At 36.9% G+C, this 12,977-nt stretch overlaps 1 protein-coding gene across 2 annotated transcripts in view; it reads right to left on the bottom strand.

Annotated features, from left to right (window-relative positions):
* Positions 1-5,012, bottom strand: part of lrrc7 (leucine rich repeat containing 7) — a 160,536-nt gene extending 155,524 nt beyond the window's left edge. For both annotated transcript variants that reach the window (XM_067459744.1, XM_067459743.1), the window contains exon 1: positions 4,631-5,012. The gene's annotated coding sequence lies outside the window, so the exon portion shown is untranslated. The remainder of the gene's footprint in view (positions 1-4,630) is intronic.
* Positions 5,013-12,977: the final 7,965 nt, after the last annotated feature.

The following is a 12,977-nucleotide window of genomic DNA, read 5'->3' on the forward strand; positions in this document are numbered from 1 at the left end:
ATGTATTAAAATAAATGTATTTCATAGTATACATTACAAATCAATTAACATATTTACTTGCATATCACATGAGACTTACTGATATAATAAACATAATTAAATATTATTATTAATATATTATAATTAATAAATCATTATATTTAATATCAATGTTAGTAAGCATAGTATGCTCACTTTACAAAAAATCAGTATTTTAATGCAAGATATTCAAAGTGTACGTAAAGTATACTTGCATTCTCAGAGTCAAACATTACTTTATGGATTGTAGGGAAAAATCTTGCAATTCACACCAGTGTGGGCGTATAGAGGGCACATGTGGCATTCATGAACATACTTCTGAAACATAAAATGACAAATGGGACACCCTAAGGTCTATTGAACTTCACAGACACAACAAAGACCATAAGTGCATATCAAGGGCATACAGAAAAAAGTCACGTGAAAGAAGGCAGCACTGTGATTGGCTGATTACCCTGCCAATACCATTAATGATGTCTGCAACTGGTCCACAAATCCTTACAAATTGGTCAAAGTGGTGGAAACATACAAACTAATTAAAAAAGTTTTTTTTTTTTTTAACTTGATAAATTAACTTGATAACTTGTACGACCACCACATGTCAGAGTGCTGTCCACTACGTTGTAAACCCAAATAAGTTGGCAAAACTCCAAAAAATGTAGGCAGTCAGTTGAGGCATTTTAAGTTTAAGTAAGCAGAGCTTGCAGATTATTATTTGGTTATCATACATTTGTTTAATTGCTCTGAACTTGAAATATTAGAGTCAGCTAATTCATGCATTTAACTTAAAATTATCATGTAATCTCAAATTTTCCGTAGTGGAAACTTGACTAGCTTTAACCAGCCAAATCAATAAATGCCACCTTGCTAAATGGCTACAGTGTTTTGGCAGCATTAGCACAGCACAGCACTTGCTGAATGAGGACAGCAATATCATTTACCATGGGCTATATCTGTGCTCAAATGATGGTAACCCCTTGTCGGGCTATCACCAGACTAGTGTTTACAAAAGTACCGACTGCGAAAGCAAATCGGTACTGACATTTTAAAAATGTGACGATTTGAGCGCTGTTGAGCGGAATTGTAAACACCTCTGACTGGCCATTGTGCTCACACACTAATCAAATATGTCTGTGATTGGCTACTATGATCAGCGCTTCACAAACATGTTGTAAAAATACATCAATGGCGCTTTTCACAGAGCGCTTACACAGGTCATGCAGAAGAAGGCATTAATATGTACTTTATAAGTATAAACAGCCAATACCCGTAATATGCATGCTAATAAGCAAAGTTCATAGTAAGAATTGAAAACTAAACCAAATTCTTATCATAAATAGTATTGGTTGGTTGTCAATAAAGTTAAAATAAAGTTCCATATGTTAACACACTAAACTGTAAAATCAATTCATATATTGGAACTTTCCCCAGGGAAGTCTTTGTCTCCCCGGTCTCGTACCACACAGCTATACAGCAGCTTTTCCCTTCCTGCAGGTAGAAAGTGAATGACTGACTGGGTGGATAAGCATGCTGAATAACTTTTACTCAGCTCCTGAGAAATCTCCCTCAGCTATCAGTCACCCTTCTCACACACAGCAGGGGCCGCTCTCAGTCAGCCATTGCAGTGGAGCACAACTGGAAGCCCCCACTCTCTGCCTCTCTCTCCGCAGAGTAAGCTCTTACACTGCAGACGCCCACACAACACCGAAATGAAACCTTGTCTGTAGGCTGAAAAGCCGAAAAAACTGTCTTTTCTGCCAGTGTACAGAGAATCATGACAGACAGACAGAACGAGAATCAGAAAGAGCAAATATCGCTTCTTCATAACCTCAACGTAGCAATGTAGATCACAAGTCATCGAGGAACAGCGATTACACTGCAAGTGCTGAAAATTATGCATCACGCAGACATTCTTACCTACAGCGATGATTCAAAAGGTGACAACTTGTGGGTGTTTCCATGACCAGCAAACCACAGCACAACACACAACAGATGGGAAAGTAACACTTCAACAAACACTTCAACAAATAACCGTTATGTCCACTGAGAAGACGGCAGATGCATTGCTTTGCTCCTAGTTGTGAAGTCACATAGTGAGTAAGGATGTTCCAGATCTGCAATAATAGGCGATAATTATAATAAAGTGCTAAACCTCCAGCATTCTGCTGTGTATGTGTGTGTGTGTGTGTGTGTGTGAGAGAGTGTTTATGTGTAGGCAGGCCTTTCACACAGAGATGATGCTGCACCATGGAAACCTGTGCAGATATCTGCAGCTAATTATGCAGCGACCCGCTGACAGATATGAAGAGGAAAAAGCACCATGGAATTAAAGTGCCAGCTCTGGCTGCCTCCATTCTCCACACCACTAGTGAGAAAATGTGTGTGTATGAGAGATATAGAGAGTAAAGACTTAAAAGAGCATGGCATGATGTAATCCAGCAACTTCAGTAGAAATCCCGAAACTAAATGTGAATCCGCATGCTTAAAAATGCTTGAAGAGTAGTAGCATTTAACTGAATAAAACAAACTGGGAACAAATGCTCCAAAATTTCATGCAACAAATCATTTATTTAAAGATCAACTGTAAAATGGCATTTGTTTCTTACCATAAAACACTTCAGCCATATCGTAATGCCACTCAATGCACTATGTATTTACAATATACTATACAGACTTTATTGATAAATACCTCTAACTAAACAATGATTTGGGTTACATCCCCTAAAACGTCTTTTACCAAACCAGTGTGGACTGAATGGACTGATCTGTACTGGTAATTCACACCACTCCAATTATTTAGTATGTTGTGAATTTAATAAACGTCATTCCTTGCCCTATCATGGTATACATTATGATTAAAAAAGCTGAGTATTTTCCATGGGACAAGCGTATGTAGGTCGGGGTGACCTAGTTGACAGAAGACCTACTTTAATCTGATTGGCTTTATCAAGACGATCCATTTCCTGCACTGTTGCTTCCTTCAAACCAGGTCTGTTTATGTATCATTAATTGTGAAATCATCATCATAAACTCCAAAAAATGCAGCAGCCTCAAAAGAACCCGTGTGCGCATTAAAATTAATACATTTTAATGATGCATGGCAATGAATAATTGTGACTCACCCAACTATTAAACATTAAAAAGAGGTTTTCTTGATTCTGAAACAATGGGGACGTTTTTACTGGTACTTTAGTCTCTTTCTTTCTGCTCTTTCTAACATGAGAGACCCAGATAATTCAGCTGACTCTTGTTGGCCTGCTGCCCAGTCAAGATGGTTTCAGATGGATTTCTAGAGGAAAACATTCCAAGGATTTGGTGACCTTGTGAGGGAGTGATGAGCCTCTCAAAGGCATTGACTGTAAGTCTTTAAACCACCTTTTTATCATTTCAAACGGTGTATATGGAGAATGAGGATGTTATAAGTACATCCTAAATGTGCATTAGTAAATGTGCATTAAACTATACAAAGAAAATTTGTTCTGTGACCAAATTGATTCTGTGTATAAATCTAAATCTGCCCTATACATGCAACCAAAATTAGACACAAACCTGCAGCTTTTACCTTTTTTGATAAAATGATTTGTAGACAATCTACAGGCACTAAAATTCAAAGTCGTGATTACTGTGAACTCCATATCATTCGCCCACTTTCAGGGTTTGCCCTTTCAGAGAACTTTGGGAAAATATTCAATAACCTGCATATTAAACCATTTTGCTTTTTTTAATTTTACAAATCATTAGGTGGGCTAAATGTGCCCACTTCAACATTTAGCACAACAGAACAATCAAATTGCTCCCACCGAGTTTCAAAAAATGATTTCTCAAAATAAAGAGGCTGTAAATTCTGACAAGACTTTTCAAACCTCGAAACCATCATGGGACATTTAACATGTCACCTATTTTCTGAAGGTGATTCATAATTTTGTCCTGTGTAACTCCAACAATACACTAAACATTTTACAGGTCCCCTACACATTCAATATAATGCACATATATATAAAATTCAGTTCACTACAGTGAATATTTAAAAAAATAAATCAAACTATAAGGGGTTGACATTAATGCAGCCATTTTGGATGATATTTTAAAAACAGTCAAATGAGAGATTACCTTAAAACGTCCCACTTTAGCCTGTATTCTATACATTTCTGACAAGTTGCTGAATTACAATTTGCTGAAAAGTTGATCAACTTCTGCCTTTTGGTGGACAATAACACCTGCATACACATTTAAAGGGGTATATTAACTTGAGTAGTGCCAAACTGAACTTAGACTAACATGCCCACACTGCGTTTTTGAGTAAACGCATTGTGATTTAGATTGTATAGATTGCATGGGAGATAGCGAACAACCATTTTAACTTTTAGCTTACTACTTAGCATAAAATCCGAACTCTTTAGGGTCAACACTAAATTAGAAGTGGATCTGAACATTCGAGACATGATAGCCGCAACATGCGCAAAGCTCTGCTGCTGACTTTGAGTAGGCGTACTTTCATTTCAACCAGCTGCGACTCAGTGCAGATGAGTGAACATTCAAGCACTGCCACTGTCAAACGCGTTCTTTAAAGACCAAAAGAAACATGTAAAACATGCACTCAATTCGTACGTACCGTATGGAGCAGTTTGCTCATTTTGGGACCGAATGAACAAGGGTAGAAAAAGACGTTTTCCAAAAAAAAAAAAGAAAAAGAAAAAAAAAAGAAACCGAATTCCGACTCCCTCTCTTCCAAAACATCCAGTGGAAATAGCAACGGGTCACGTTTTTAATCAAAACCGACACAATTCGCTATGTTATTAACCATCGTGCCTCCTTGTAGACCGTCTCCATCCCCTCTGCATCGTCGGTGCGGTTCAGTGCAATGGCTGCGCGCGTGCATACGGTGGTCTGCGGACGGACTCCCACGACGTCAATCAAACAAGTTCACCTACGCTTCACTCCAGTCCTGAGTGCGAGGATTGGTTATGAAGTTGCATTATGTCTTAAATTATTCTCTCCGCCACATTATTCATATCGGACCGCCTGCTCATGTGTTTACAGGCCACGTGAGTTTATAGCGAGCTTATGTATTTGAGGGTCTCACGCACCTTCATGATTTCAGTAGACGCCAAACAGATATGTGAGCATATTGGTGTTTATGGTTTATATGTGTTTATTATATTTGAAGCACAATCGTGAGGTAATGCGGACAAGGCACAAGGTGGTAGCTAATCTAATTATAATAAAATCTGAGCTGTCACTGTAAATCTTTATATATAGGTCTATTTATTTTGTATTATACAATACACTAGGAATATGTACAAGGTTTTTTTTATTATAAAGTGCTAAGTTTAAGTGAGGTTTTTCAAGTCTTTTAAGTAAAACAAAGAAAGAGTATTGCAAAAATTTTAAAAAAAACTCCTTAACCTCTTTCTGTTCCTGTCGCCTAATAGCAAAAAAACGAACCAAACCAAACACTCAACTGAGGTATTGAACCGTGGATTAACATTGCATCCCTACCCTATAGAGAATGTGATTGCAAGCAGGCTGAGTTAAAGGTTCAATATGTAGTATTTATGAGGATCTATTGACAGAAATGCAATATAATATACATACATATTACCTTAGAATGAGCCCTCTCCATACACCACGTGTCCCCTTACAGTGAATTACAGTCATGTTTCTACAGAAGCCCTAAATGGAAAAACTTCTCTACAGACTCTCTGCTCTTTCTGTGACAACATTTTTTTTTCCTGTGTCGGCACCGTAGCTTCATGTGCTCTGAAAGGGAGGGGGGTGCAATTCACAACCTCACCACTAGATGTCACTAAAAACCACACACTGCACCTTTAAGGACCTATCAGTTTTATGCATGGAAAGTCAGAAACTTTTAACTGGAGAAGATGCCATTTACATAAGTACAAATATACTGTATTGTTTACTAAAAGTCTGGTTGGGCCAGACATAATTATGGAATTCACTGAACCATTTAGAATGGCAATAGTGTAGGGGTAAGACACATGACATCAAGTTTTGATGCAAATCGACCCCGCCTCGAATCCGCAATTTACTTTTGCCGCTCGACTCCCTTTTCCCATCACATGTCAGATCGGAAAGGTTTATTTTCAATAAAAATGAAGAAAATGTTAGAAAAGTGGAAATAAACATCTAATATATTTAAAAATAAGTGTTTATCAGTTAGTTATAGGAAAACAGATGAAAAATCTGAAAGCCGTCTGTCATTTTGACAGATTACACTGAGGGTGATATATTATAACTTGTAACTATAATTCTCACTCCTGTCCACTTGGTGGCGAGTGTGTTCTTGCTGACTATCCATTTAAAGGTCAACAATTTTTTTGTTTGTGTGTGTTTTAGTTATGTGGCATTGTTTGCAAGCTGTTATTAACATCTTTCAGGATGAAACACTAATTGAGCAATTACATGAGACGGATTTTGGTAAATTGGACTGTATTTTCAACATATTTTCTGATGTTCCTTCATGTTCTGTAATGTGAAGAGAAAGGAATGATCGTAGGGAGCCCCTCACATGACATGCAGGAACAGACTAAATCAATTTACTAATTTTGTTCCCTCAATTTATAGATTCTACGTACAATTTACTAATTCGTTCCCACAATTTACTTAATCATGTGCACGATTTATAAACCGAGTGAATGAATAGTAAATCATGTGGACGGTTTAGCAAGTCGAGGCAACTAAGTAGTAAATCATCCTCACAATTTAGTAAATCATCCTCACTATTTTCCAAATCGGGGGAAAGAAAAAGTAAATTATGCACATGGTTTATAAATCGAGGGTAAAAATTTGTAAATAGTGTGCACAATTTCCTTTTTTTTTCTTGCACGTCATGTGCGGTGCTCCGTATGATCATGTTCACTCGCGATCCACTTCACTTTAACAGGTTACAGTGATCTCATGCCACATTAAAGAGAGCCAAAATTGTATTGTTTGAATTTTGTGATAAAATTGACAGAATTTGACATCTGAGACTTTGTTTCAAGCTTATTGCAATTTATTGGACAAACATTCAAGATGAAACCTGAAAAGTGACCCACAGTCTGTGTTAAAGTTTATCTTCATAAATAAATGTATGCATAATCTAGACTATATGCTTGTCCTATAAGTCATGTATAAAAAATTAAAATATGAACAAAAACAGAGCCTATTAATTGGCTTTTTATTATTATTAAAATATAAAAATTAAATTGACAGGTGGTCATGACGGTGGTGACCCTGTCGGCACAATGCGGAATGATTTATACACACACATACACAAGGGTACAATGGAGCTAAGGGCACTACAGGGTAAAAGCCACCTTTTGATTTTATTTTCTTCTGAACCACTAGAGTGGGACAAAAAAAAACTTTCCAAAACATCCACTTTTGAAGATACACGTGGAAATTTGGCTGATCCTTAATGCAATCGCGGCCCATGGGCAGCAGCACAACGCTGATTCTGAGCTAATTTGATCTAATATGTTTCCTACAGTATTGTAGACTTAAAGGTGCCATCTGTAAAAATGGAGGTAAAAATATCCAAAAAATGACCTACACGCATCAAAAGAATGAGAAGAAATAAGGGCGATGATGTCATTAAAAAAATGTCAAGTTATGGTGCTGCAGAGATATCAACCTTAATTAGCAGTAGCATTACTAGCCCCGGCCCGACAGGTATCGTAATACCAGTCTCGGCCATGGGAGGCGGTATGCGGGCAACATAACCACCAGCCAACCTGGCGTACTTGAACCTGATGTCAATCGTGTGGAAAGTACAGCCCACTACTTCATTTCTGTTCAGGGAAGAGAGTGGACGGATGGCCGAAGCCCTTGGCCCCTTAAATGTATTTGATATGATAAAAATAGCTGTTTTTACCTGGCCGGAAAAAGCGGAAGTGTGGGCGCCCGGCGACTGTGTCCCGTCCCGTCATAATAAAAGTCCCGGTACTCGCGAGCCGTTTAGAATAGGCGCCGTGCCCTCCAGTGGACGAAAAGTTGCATAGTGCACCTTTAAGTAGCAAATGAGAATCACTCAAAGTTATTGAATATATTATAATAGAAGAAAATGCAAAAGTATGGTATTTGTGGTAAGACTCCCCTGCTGTCTGGGATAAAGATACAATAATTAACATGATAATAAACTGCGGCTGACTTTTCCATTTGTTGATATGACATGGTTAGATTCAGATGAAAAAATATATATTAATTTTGGATGTCGACCTTAGAGATAAATAACCATATTTATAATGAAACCATCATATTTAAAAAATATGTATCTACAAATCTATAGTAAATTATTATCTACTTCAATGCATTGAAGTGTATATTTACTGAACAAAAAATAATTATTTATTTATCAATAAAAAACATAGTACAAACTTTGCTAAAGTATTAACATTATTAAAAACATTATTTTAGCTAAAGTATTTGTATCAATACTGTGTGGGGGGCAAAAAGTCCCCCCTCGACCTCATAAATGTATACAGTTTTTTTTTTAAATAAACCACTTTTATGATTTATTTTCACACAAATCTGTTGCTCCATTTTCTTTTTCTCTTTTTAAATAAAAAAAATTCTGCAATCATACATGGTATTAAAAAGCTACGTTTTTCTTAAGGTGTACTTTTAGCCCCGTTGTACCCCTGTACAAAGCAAACATTCTATTTTAAAATATATATTTAAATAGAAAACAGTTATTTTCATTTGTTCACAAGTTTTACTGAATTTTTGATTAAATAAATCCTGCCTTGGTGAGTATAAGGGCCTTCTTTTAAAGTCAGTAAAAAATGTTTCCAAACTTTTGACAGGTATTAGACAGTTGCTTGTCTCATTTGTGTGTGAAAATAAGAAATGTTGTGGTGTGAGAACACTAGACTATACCGCTCAATGATATTCATTATACTGTACTCAGTCATCATTACCATGGCAACAATAGATCATGCACAAAATACACCAGAAAAATACACCTATTATAAACCTATTAAAGATTATGTCTACTGAGCTTTTTGAAGGTGCTTTGCTTTGCATTACATAAAATGACAGTGATTAAATAAACGTGGCTAGCCATTTTCATATTCAATATAAACTGATTAATTTGCTCAATAATCTACAATGTGTCATAAATAATCCTTAATAGACTTTACAATGTCATAAACAGATTGATTAAACTGATAAGACACACCAGCATTCATATAAATATAGCCCACTTACACTTACAATGAAAGAGTAAAACATGCACACCGCAATAAAGAATGAGCACAAAGAGTGAACAACAGACCTGATTTTAAAGCTACTGGTTTTCTCACATATAACATTTCAAGCCATTGTTGGATTTTATCCACAGGGCAAAAACTAGTGTCCTATATTTGAGAGTTTGAATGGCGTTTCTTGAATATCTAGACTTCAGTTACATTCACTTTTTCCATATTACAGTAACAACAGGCCATCAGCTAAGAGAAATACACATTGAACACTGATGTGTAGAGTATGTACTGTACAGCAATTGTTAGGAGGTTATCTGACTTAAGAGGATTCATGCTTTATTTTACAGTTGCTTAGCAACAGCCTGATCTCTGAAAAGTGCAGTGCAGAAGGAATGAATCTAAAAACTCTTTAAAAATGTTCATGCTCATTCTGTATTTTGTGCTTGACATAGACCAGCTTGAATTTTATATTTCATAGACAATGCTGACTGTTATTCATTTTAAATACAAATGCAAGAGATACAGTGCACTGTGGGGATTTTATGAGCATGTAATAAATTCTATGTATGTCCCCTCAACCCCATTGTGCATATCTTTTAGTAATGGTTGTTAGAGGCAAATATTTATCAACAAAAATATCCATTACAGTCAGAGTGATTTTGAAATGGCTCAAACTGAACTGTTTTAAAGGGTTAGGCTTTTTCACCCAAAAATTAAACTTGTCCCATGATTTACTCACCCTCAAGCCATCTTATGTGTATAAATGACATTTTTCTTTCAGACGAACAGTCGGAGTTATATTAAAACATGTCCTGGCTCTTCCAAGCATTATAATGGCAAATTTGCAGTGACTCTTCATTTTTGAAGTCCATAAAAGTTAATCTATATTCCTCATAACTGCTCCACAGGGGGTTAACTAAGGCCTTCTGAATCGATGTGATGTGTTTGTGTAAGAAAAATATCTATATTTAAAACTTTATATTATCTAGCTTCCTAGCTATTATCTAAATTCTAGCTAGATTCGCTTGCGCTACGTCTGCCAAAATTGCAATAAAGAGGCCTTTATTAACCTCCTGGAGCCTTGTGGAGCAGTTATGATGGATATACAGGTCCTACTCAAAAAATTAGCATATTGTGAATGATTAAGTTCATTATTTTCCATAATGTAATGATACAAATTAAACTTTCATATATTAAGATTAATTGCACTCCAACTGAAATATTTCAGGTTTTTTATTGTTTTAATAATCTCAAAAAATTTGCATATCATGAAAAGGTTCTCTAAACGAGCTATTAACCTAATCATCTGAATCAACTAATTAACTCTAAACACATGTAAAAGATTCCTGAGGCTTTTAAAAACTCCCAGCCTGGTTCATTACTCAAAACTGCAATCATGGGCAAGACTGCCGACCCGACCCTGTCCAGAAGGCCATTATTGACACCCTCAAGCGAGAGGGTAAGACACAGAAAGAAATTTCTAAACGAATAGGCTGTTCCCAGAGTGCTGTATCAAGGCACCTCAGTGGGAAGTCTGTGGGAAGGAAAAAGTATGGCAAAAAACGCTGCACAACGAGAAGAGGTGACTGGACCCTTAGGAAGATTATGGAGAAGGACCGATTCCAGACCTTGGGGGACCTGCGGAAGCAGTGGACTGAGTCTGGAGTAGAAACATCCAGAGCCACCGTGCACAGGCGTGTGCAGGAAATGGGCTACAGGTGCCGCATTCCCCAAGCCACTTTTGGGCTACAGAGAAGCAGCACTGAACTGTTGCTCAGTGGTCCAATGTACTTTTTTCGGATGAAAGCAAATTTTGCATGTCATTCGGAAATCAAGGTGCCAGAGTCTGGAGGAAGACTGGGGAGAAGGAAATGTCAAAATGCCTGAAGTCCAGTGTCAAGTACCCACAGTCAGGTGATAGTCTGGGGTGCCATGTCAGCTGCTGGTGTTGGTCCACTGTGTTTTATCAAGGGCAGGGTCAATGCAGCTAGCTATCAGGAGATTTTGGAGCACTTTATGCTTCCATCTACTGAAAAGCTTTATGGAGATGAAGGTTTTGTTTTTCAGCACGACCTGGCACCTGCTCACAATGCCAAAACCACTGGTAAATGGTTTACTGACCATGGTATTACTGTGCTCAATTGGCCTGCCAACTCTCCTGACCTGAACCCCATAGAGAATCTATGGGATATTGTGAAGAGAAAGTTGAGAGACACAAGACCCAACACTCTGGATGAGCTTAAGGCCGCTATCGAAGCATCCTGGGCCTCCAGAACACCTTAGCAGTGCTCATTTTTTGAGATTTTGGGTTTTCATGAGCTGTATGCCAAAATCATCAGTATTAAAACAATAAAAGACCTGAAATATTTCAGTTAGTGTGCAATGAATCTAAAATATATGAAAGTAGATTTTTTTATCATTACATTATAGAAAATAATCAACTTTTATCACATATGCTAATTTTTTGAGAAGGACCTGTAGATGCACTTTTATGGACTTCAAAAATGACCAAACAGTCAATGCCAATTATAATTATTGGAAGAGCCAGGGTAATGTAATCTCCGATTGTGTTCGTCTGAAAGAAGAATGTCATAGGCTACACCTATGATTTAGGGTGAGTAAATCATGGGTTAATTTTAATTTTGGGGTGAACTAACTCCTTAAGGTTCATTAAATACATTGTTTCTATATGGTTGAAGAAACAACCAATGAATAAATAAAATAATACACATTTTCAAAACTCTGGTTCTGGTTGTAGTGTTTCCATGGCAGTAGGCCTCCACCAAGGACAGCATGCAGCACTCATGCTCACACCTCTCAGCTCTGCCTTTAGTCTCAACACTTCATTTCTAGAGCTTCTACTATAGACAGCAAATGTAGTGTGTGTGCTTCTTTCTGTAAGTTACATGAGATCAGAAGAACGTCTCACTTTTGACACTGATGAAACCTAATTAGTGTTAACTGCATGTGATCAATACACCAAAGCTGTTTGCTATATTGTAAATAAAAAGTAAAGTGTGCCAAATACACTTATTCCCACCATAACGGAAGCATAATAAGTGTAAAAACTCTTTGAAGTCTGAAGAGACGGAAGTTGCAATAGTCTTTTCTTCCATATATATATATATATATATATATATATATATATATATATATATATATATATATATATATATATATATATATATATATATATATATATGTGAGCTGTATGCCAAAATCATTATATATATATATATATATATATATATATATATATATATATATATATATATATATATCAAATATATGGGGGGAGGGGGGATGCTGTTTCATGCATACTGAGCTTTTTACACTGTTAAAGACTTGGATTCCCATCCTAAACATAGACAAAGTTTCAAAAACTAATGTTGGACGTTTGATGGAGTATTTGTGTGTCAAAAATTCTCGTCCTTTCTCACAAGTTTCGGAGATGTATTTTTTCCGAGTATGGGTCCGCTTGACGTCAACAGGGCGGAATTTCCTTGTATGGGTTACGGGCTCTTCTCCCGGAAGGGTGCGCGCGCGAGCGACTAGAGCGAGAGAGCAAATGCACGCCCATAAACACTGCACTCACTGCTGTCTTCACCAAATCAACAATGTCACCAAAGAAGTGTGTTTTTGATGGAGCAGTCCCAACGATAAAGGTTCACAGTTGTGCTTTGGAAGCAGGCGGTAAGTAAAACTGCTTCAAATGTCTATGTTGTTGTATTGTGGCATAAGTAAATATCAGTAAAC

This window comes from Pseudorasbora parva, chromosome 12, assembly GCF_024679245.1.
Source record: "Pseudorasbora parva isolate DD20220531a chromosome 12, ASM2467924v1, whole genome shotgun sequence".
Lineage (NCBI taxonomy): Eukaryota > Metazoa > Chordata > Actinopteri > Cypriniformes > Gobionidae > Pseudorasbora > Pseudorasbora parva.